Source organism: Eucalyptus grandis, chromosome 1 (assembly GCF_016545825.1).
Source record: "Eucalyptus grandis isolate ANBG69807.140 chromosome 1, ASM1654582v1, whole genome shotgun sequence".
NCBI classification, from domain to species: Eukaryota; Viridiplantae; Streptophyta; class Magnoliopsida; order Myrtales; family Myrtaceae; genus Eucalyptus; species Eucalyptus grandis.
This window is the reverse complement of record NC_052612.1, coordinates 19525938-19533858: the sequence shown is the minus strand read 5'-3', so window position 1 is coordinate 19533858 and position 7921 is coordinate 19525938. Positions and strand designations below refer to the sequence as shown.

Genomic DNA, 7921 nt, shown 5'->3' with positions numbered 1-7921 from the left:
GATTGAAGGACTTTCCGACAATAGACAACTATAGAGAGGAAAGACAATTAAACTTACTCCAATAATGCATCACAACCAAAGTACACGCATTAGCTTTCAGTTGACTTTGACTTGAGAATGCAACCTTGTAGCTTCAGTGGAGCTCCCCAGTTTGGTGTTCTATAAAATTCCGTTGATGAATTAAACGGAATTTTTTCTGTGAAAGGTAATTACATAACGTCGATAATAAATTTAAGATACTGACGAAGATATATAAAAAGTGATCGATAGCTAGTTAATTCGGTTAGCAATTTGAAATTAGCGATGAAACAACAGTATTATCATGGACAAATTCAACCGTATATTACCACTTGTTTTTAGATTTTACAAATGGATGCGCAAGTAAATGTTACCAATGAAGTAACGTTTTATTATCCACAAATATGATAGTAGACTAACACTTATTTTTATATTTTACAAGTGGATGTATAACTATTTATTAGTTACCGATGAAATAACAATCTTACTATCTACAAACCCAATAATAGAAAACCATTTATCATGTTGTGATTAAGTTTTGAGTAGTCAATGTATAACTAGAACATTTACGATTATAAGTCACTAATATCGTGGCAAAATATCGTTGTATCATTAACTTCTTAGTCCTCATGCACCACTCTCTTAAGTTGACTTGACTTACGAATGCAAATTCATCATTCCCCGCTTTCTACAGCACAAGTTCCCTTCTAGAGAGCAGAGATTCATATCTCCTATTTTATATCTACAAGATGTATTGTAATCAGGACCCGATTTTTCTGTTTAATGTTCACTATTGGGAAAATAAGGAAATCAAAGATGGAGCTCTCGGACTCGGTTTTCCTGTTACATTTGGACTGATCTTCGCAAATTAAGGAAAATGAAGACACCAGTAAAACAAAGGTGATCCGCGTTTCTTGGTCATTACGTTTGCATTCCCACACGTATGTCAGTTTTTTCTCCTTTCGAACAAAGGTCGAGCCCTTATTGTGACTATCAAATTCACGATTGTTTGTCGAACAGTTTCTCTAATCATCCTGTCTCATGATTCAGAGCTAATCTCTTGTACGTTTCGGCCTTTGAAGTATATAAGCAATATCTTGGGAATTCGAGCAACGGTGCACTACCACTGTTACCATTCTAAGCTCGTCTCCACTGATGCAATTCTCATGAGGTTGCGAAATTCTTCAATGATCTCCCTAAGGATGACAGGTTCGATATTGGCTCCAGCTACATGACCAAGTAATTTAGGCGAGTGGCCATATACCACTGGAACAATTGGCACATGAAATTGACGGAATCGGGCGCGAGTACTTTGACAACCCTTGGTCCAGCTACAACTACTTACGTTCTCTTTGTTCTTACTGTCATTAAAGTCTTCTTTGCTGCTTACATATTTTATCATTCCAAGGATTAACCAACCTCAACAACTCAATTTCAAAAACATAATTAGAAAAATCTTCGTGGACCAATAAATTTGTAACATGCTTGGTTTCATTTTTTGATATCACTTCGGCCGCTACTCGTAATTAGCTAGATTGCTTAAAATGTGACATCCCGAATTTCAATCTCGTCCCGAATATACGAAATGGGCATTTTGCCGGCGCGCCTATGGTCCTTTTTCTCTGAACTAATTACTCACGAGTTAACCAATCTATTGGGTGAAGCCGTTAAGGGATATAACTGCGGTAAAATCCTTAAAAGCTACCCGATAGGTCGGATCGGATTAAAATCACGTTCGATCAATTTTAACCACGAAATTGAGTTCAGTTTCGGGAATCGGATGTTCGAGCATGTCACGATTTATTTATAAGATGTCGTCTTGTCTTTTGGAGAAATTCCATCGAGACCGGAATTTTACAGAAAACTGATTTGGACGTCGCGGAAAAATAACGGAAATGCGGATGGGCTCAATTGAAGAAAATTTGGACTTTCAAGCCGAGCTTTTGAGTGTCAGGGACTTGTAGAAAATGGAATGAGATTTTACTTCATTGAAATTGGACTTCGATTTGGAACATTTGTGAAGAAATTGAGGCCAAAAAAAGTGAAATTCGGAGCTAGGCATGGGGGTGCAACATTTGTCATCAAATTGGATTTTTGTGGATTAGTTTACAAGATTTAATTATAGGAGACAAGGAGATAATTATGTGGACTTGTGGGGCCAAGCTATGATGATTTTGGATAATTTATCTTGACTATTCAGCAACTTCTCCAGCACGCCAAGGCCACCGCTCCTCTCCTTTGGCTTTTTCTCTCTCGCACGCCAAGCTGCTTCTCTTCCTCTTTCGTGCGACGAGCTCCTTCTCTCTCGGCCAAGTCTTGCTTTTGCTTCTTTTTAATCTTCCTTCGAAGACTGCCAGCCGTCCTCCTTCAGTCTCTGCCGCCTGCTCCACTCCATCCGCACGAAGCCTTCCACCGAGGCTGACTTCATGTTCTGTTGACCGAAGCAGCTCGACGCCAGCAGCTACTTCTTCTGCCACGTGAAATTCAGCCGATCGAAGCCAGCTCAGCCATTTCGACTTCACGAGCAGTAGTTCGGCCAGCAAAGTCTTCCCACGTGAAGCCGCCCACCGATTTTCCTCTGCCACGTCCAAGCTGCCACGCTTTTGTTTTCATCTCCACCGGTCAACAATCCTCTCCACCCAGCTCTTTGGTTGACCCTGCAGTTGCCCGTTTGTTCATCGAGCAGCCAACAAAGCCCACATCTCCTCTGGCTGTCCACGAAGACCGAAGCTGCCCCGATTTCTTCAATTTTCCTCAACTGAAGCAGTCGAGCAGTCCAGCGCCTTCGTCCAACGATCCGCCGAGGCTGCTGCCGTTCGTCCATCCCCACACGGCCCGCAATCTAGCGAGTCTTCATCCTCCAGCTCACGTGAATTTTTAGCCCAGCAGTTGGGTCCATCTCCAGCAACTTCAGCAAGCCCATTTCAGTGAAGTTCAGTCCAGCAGCCCAGTTTTTGAGGCCCGCTTCAGCTTGGTCCATTTAAGTTGTAGCCCATTTTCAGTCTTGAAGTTCAGCCCATCTTGGGCCCGTGAAGCAAGTCAGCCCAAGTTCGGCCCAAGCCCAGCAATTTGCTGTAGGCTTGCAAGGCCTTTGGGCCCGGCCCAAGTGATCGTCGACATCGCCGAAAATTCGGATTTTGGCCGCCATCGCGCCGTCGCGTCGCCATCGCGGTGTTCCGGTCTTTGCTTTGCCAAGTGAGTAATCTCACTAATCCTTGATTAGTAGACTAATGATGCTTAAGGGTTGATTAGATTTAATTAAGTGCAATTAGGTTGTTAGATTAGAATGGATTAGTGATTATTAGTTAATTGCATTACATATTAGTTAGGTGGTTAGTGTACTTAGCTAGAGAACTGTCTATACTATTTATTGAATGCATCTCGGGATTTTTCCCGACCCTTATTGGGCTTCAATTAGGCATTACGAGCATAAATTGGATTTTTAGTATTTATTTATTAATTTTCGAAATTAATTATTTAATTATTTATTTTTCGGAAATTAGGCAAGGATAGCCGACGACCGAAATTTCGTGCTGATTCTCGTGGCCCGGTCGTTTATTTATTTGAGCTCTACGTGGTGTTGAATCGAATTGATTGTGCAATTTGAGGAATTATTCCTTAATGACTGAAATTGAGTGAAATTGAATGATTGATTGATGGATGACCGAGTGTGGTTATTTAGCATTAACAATGCTTTGATGAGTTGTAAAGTAGAGAAAATCGTGAGGTTGAATTGAAAATAATCTTGGCTGAGATCGATCAGGTACAAGGTATAGACATACGTGGTTCGGTGATAAGGAAATCACTGGTGAAAACGGCGCCTTAAAGAATGCACGAGTGTTGTCTATTACCTACATTAGTATAGACATACGTGGTTCAGTGATAAGGAAATCACTGGTGAAAACGGCGCCTTAAAGAATGCACGAGTGCTGTCTACTACATGCATCATTATGGACATACGTGGTTCGGTGATTAAGAATATCACTGGTAAAAACGGCGCCTTAAAGAACACACGAGTGCTATCCAGTACATATGTCACCTTGGCGAAAACAACGCCCAAGAGCACAACTGTAGCTCTGTGACTGAGAATGCAAATGGGAGGTTTTATATTGAGAAGTGATTTGACCTGGAAATGGTCCGACTGACATGTAATCGACTAGATCGATTGATCAATGATTTGATCCGTTGTCGTGAATTGACTGATTGAATGGAAGTGACTTTGAATGGTCCGATTGATATGTAATTGACTAGGTCGATTGATCAAGATATCGATCTGTGATACGATTGCTAGGGTGCCTATTGAAATGTGCTAATATGTAGGTGGAATCTGAGACCAAGGTAAGTCCTCTGACCCGTGCGTGTATAGGCAGCCCGGTTAGCATATTGGTTTCCTAATTGAGTTTTAGTAGGGTAGAACTTGCTGAGACGTAGTCTCATCCCGATTGTGGGACAACATTTCAGGCCTGTAGATGAGTCTGTGAAGAAGGAACCAGAAGAGGACAATGAGCTGGTAAAAGATGAAGAGCTTGAAGGATGTGAGCTTAGTGAAGAAGAGTCAGAAGAGGATTAGGATGATCCTGCGTACGACCCGGATGAGGATTGAGATCTCATCCTCTTTTGTGAACCTTGTGTTGTGTATATAGAGTGTGACTAGAATGTTATGAATAGTCTTGTGAATAGACTTTGAGTTATGTCATGTATAAAGGTTTGGTTGTGGATTTTAATATGAAAAATATGGCATTGCTTTTCTATCCCATTGTGTTATTGTCTGTGGATTTATAACTGCTTCCGCATGTGCTTAATAAACGAAAGGGTCGGCGATACTTAATCTTGGGATATCGCATTATAAAATCGACCAAGGAGAAGGATGTGTGCATGCCCGAGGATCGGGGCGTGACATAAAACTTGCATTTTCTTTGTTGTGCTGCCACATGGAACTAGTCCATGACAGACGGAGAGCATCATATTAACGCTGAGATTTGATATTTTTAGAAAACTTACAAAATGTTGTTGCAGCCGATCGAAATTAGCAAACCATATCTTTCACACAACATGATAGTTGACTTGAAAGCGGCAGTAATCACTAGTCAAATCAATGATGCAGTGAACCAGTCACCCAGATCCAACTTTAAGCCCATGAAATGGGTTGGAATTCGAAAACTTTTGGGATTGAAATTTTAAAACCCAAAATTTCTGGGCACCTTCTAAGAGTAAGAGCTGGGAAGATGACACCTTTGGTCCAATTTGGTAGGCAAGTGTGAAGAATCTTTATTTTGTTTGAAGTTGAAGGACTTTTCGACAATAGACAATAATGGAGAGGAAAAACAATTGCCCTTATTCCAATAAAGCATGACGACCAAACTACATGCAATAGCTTTCAGTTGACTTAACTAGAGAATACAAAATTGTCGTTTAAGTGAGGTCCCCGATTCAGTGATTTAGAAAATAACGTTCACGAATAGAACAAGCACATGTGTAAAGAATTTTTTTTTATCCAAACGTAAAGAATGTTTCTAATTGACGGACTTTCCGACAGTAAACAATTATGGAAAGGAAAGACAATTGACTTACTCCAATAAAACATGACCAAACTTCACGCAATAGCTACAGAATGCTAATTGTTGTTTAAGTGAGCTCCCTGATTCAGCAATTTATAAAATGCAGTAAACTAGGTCCAACTTCAAGCCCGTGAACTGAGCAGGAATTTGAAAACCTTTCGGAATTGGAATTTTCAAACCGAAAATTTCCATGCACCTTCTTATTCTTAGAAAAAGCTAGAAAACCGAAAATTTCCATGCACCATTGTTATTTGAAATTTGATTAATGATATTACAAATTTACTATTGAAAGGCACATTATTCTTTATGGGTCAAACGAAATGTTAAACACTTCTTCATGATTAATAAACGACTCATCATGATCAAAAAATGAAAACATTCTTTGTCTCAAAATGGCGAGTTTCCTCTTGGAGTGGTGCTTGCTATTTCAAGGAGCAAAGAAATTATTTTAAGGGTGCATTTGTTTCACTAGAAAACTCAAAATAAGAAATAATCTTTGCATCGCTTATAAAAATAAATGAATAAAAAAATATTTTCATCACTCACCAAAATAATTAGACATAAATTGTTGTTGATAACGAAAATATTTTCTTTTGATTAACTTCTTGCAGTGATATGACCAATCATTTTTTGAGAATTATTTTTAAAATCTTAATTTTTTTTTTTAGAATTTCAAACAAGAGTGCAAGTTCCAAAAGGTATTTTCCTTTTGTGCTACTTTTACAAGGCATCGTTTGTGATAAGCTACTTTGCAATTTCCTCTTGTTTTCTGGGCTACTAAAACGATTAAGTTACTTCGGCCTTGAACAAAGAAAAGGGGGGAGGGGCTTATGTTTCAGGAAACAAGATGCGGAACACCATCGGCCATGGCTCATGAATGCAATAAATAACTTCGCTGAAGCCGCTCTCAATTGTCATCAACAATCTTGCAGTGGCTGCAAAGCCCTCTAGGACAAAGCTCACATGTATTCAAGCTCCGCATGAAGAGCTCGTGGGCATCCGTGGCCGCAGCCATGGGACCCGATCTGGTCCAGAAGCTGGGGGCATCCAGTAACCATCACTAGGCTCAGACACGAGGTTTACGGCAATAACCAATTCTAACTCTTTCAAGGGACAATCCTAGGCAATGATATGACGAAGACGATTCTATAATTCAACGTGTTTCAGTATTTTTCAGTTTTTCATCCCTTAAAACTCCGGTTTACTATCACCCGTGGTGGCGGCGTAGTGGTTGAGCTTCAATTCCTTTCGGGAGAGGTCTGGAGTTCAAATCCTTGCGTCGTCTGCCTTGTTGGAAAGGAACCCACGACTTGCCCAGGGCAGAAAGAGTGGTGGTGACTCTCCTGCTCCTCTAAGGTTTACTTCGCCGCGGCGCGCATGGAGGTTCCCGGGTACCAAAAAAAAAAAAAAAAAAAAACTCCGGTTTACTTTCCAACATATTTTGGGGAGAATTGTCCAAAAAGTCCTAAACCTATTACAGTTTTGCCAATTCAGTCATAAACTTTTTAACTTTGCCAATTGAGTCATAAACCTTTTCACTTCTTGCTGATTCAGTCCATCCGGCCAATTTTGGCAGGAAAATGCTGATGTGGACGCTGGCGGTGCCACATAGGATTGCCGGTCTTGACATGGACAATTTTAATAATATTTTAAAATTTTAAAATTTTTTGAATTTTTTGAATTTTTTTATTTTCTTTTTTTTCCTTTTTTCCTTTATTTTTTTTAATTTTTTTTTATTTTTGCTTTTTTTCCGATGGCGGCCACCGCCACAGCGGCGGCGGCTGGCCTCGCTTGCCATAGGCGAGGCTCGGCCGAGCGACAGTGACCCTCGGCGAGGGCGCCCGGCCCCGAGGGGCCAACCTTGCCCGATCGGCGAGGGGGCCCTCGCCTAGGCGAATGTCGGCCTCGCCCCTGGCCAGCGGCGACGGCTAGCCACTGGCCACAGGCCTACAATCGGCCGGCCAGGGGCGAGGGTCGGCCTTGCCAGATCTGGTCTAGGCGAGGCCAACGCTCGGCTGGGCGAGGCCAACGCTCGGCTGGGCGAGGGCTCCCTTCGCCAGATTTGGCGAGGCCGGCCTCGCCCCGGCCGACCGGGCGTTGGTCTCGTGGCCCTGTGGCCAGCCGTCGCCTGCCTGGCCAGGGGCGAGGCCGACGCTCGCCTAAGCGAGGGCAACCCCCGGCGAGGGCTCCCCTCACCAGATCTGGCGAGGCCAGCCCTCGTCGAGGCTCGCCCTCACCCAACCGAGCGTTGCCCCTGGCTGGTCGGGCATCGGCTGGCCATCGCGAGGCCGACGCTCGATTGGGCGAGGGCGACCCCCAGCGAGGGCTCCCCTCACCAGATCTGG

At 42.5% G+C, this 7921-nt stretch overlaps 1 long non-coding RNA gene across 1 annotated transcript; it reads left to right on the top strand.

Annotated features, from left to right (window-relative positions):
- Positions 1 to 2238: 2238 nt before the first annotated feature.
- LOC120290886 lies at positions 2239 to 4769 on the top strand. The gene is made up of 2 exons (XR_005548631.1): positions 2239 to 3213; positions 4480 to 4769. It is a non-coding gene; the product is annotated as an uncharacterized LOC120290886 (long non-coding RNA).
- Positions 4770 to 7921: the final 3152 nt, after the last annotated feature.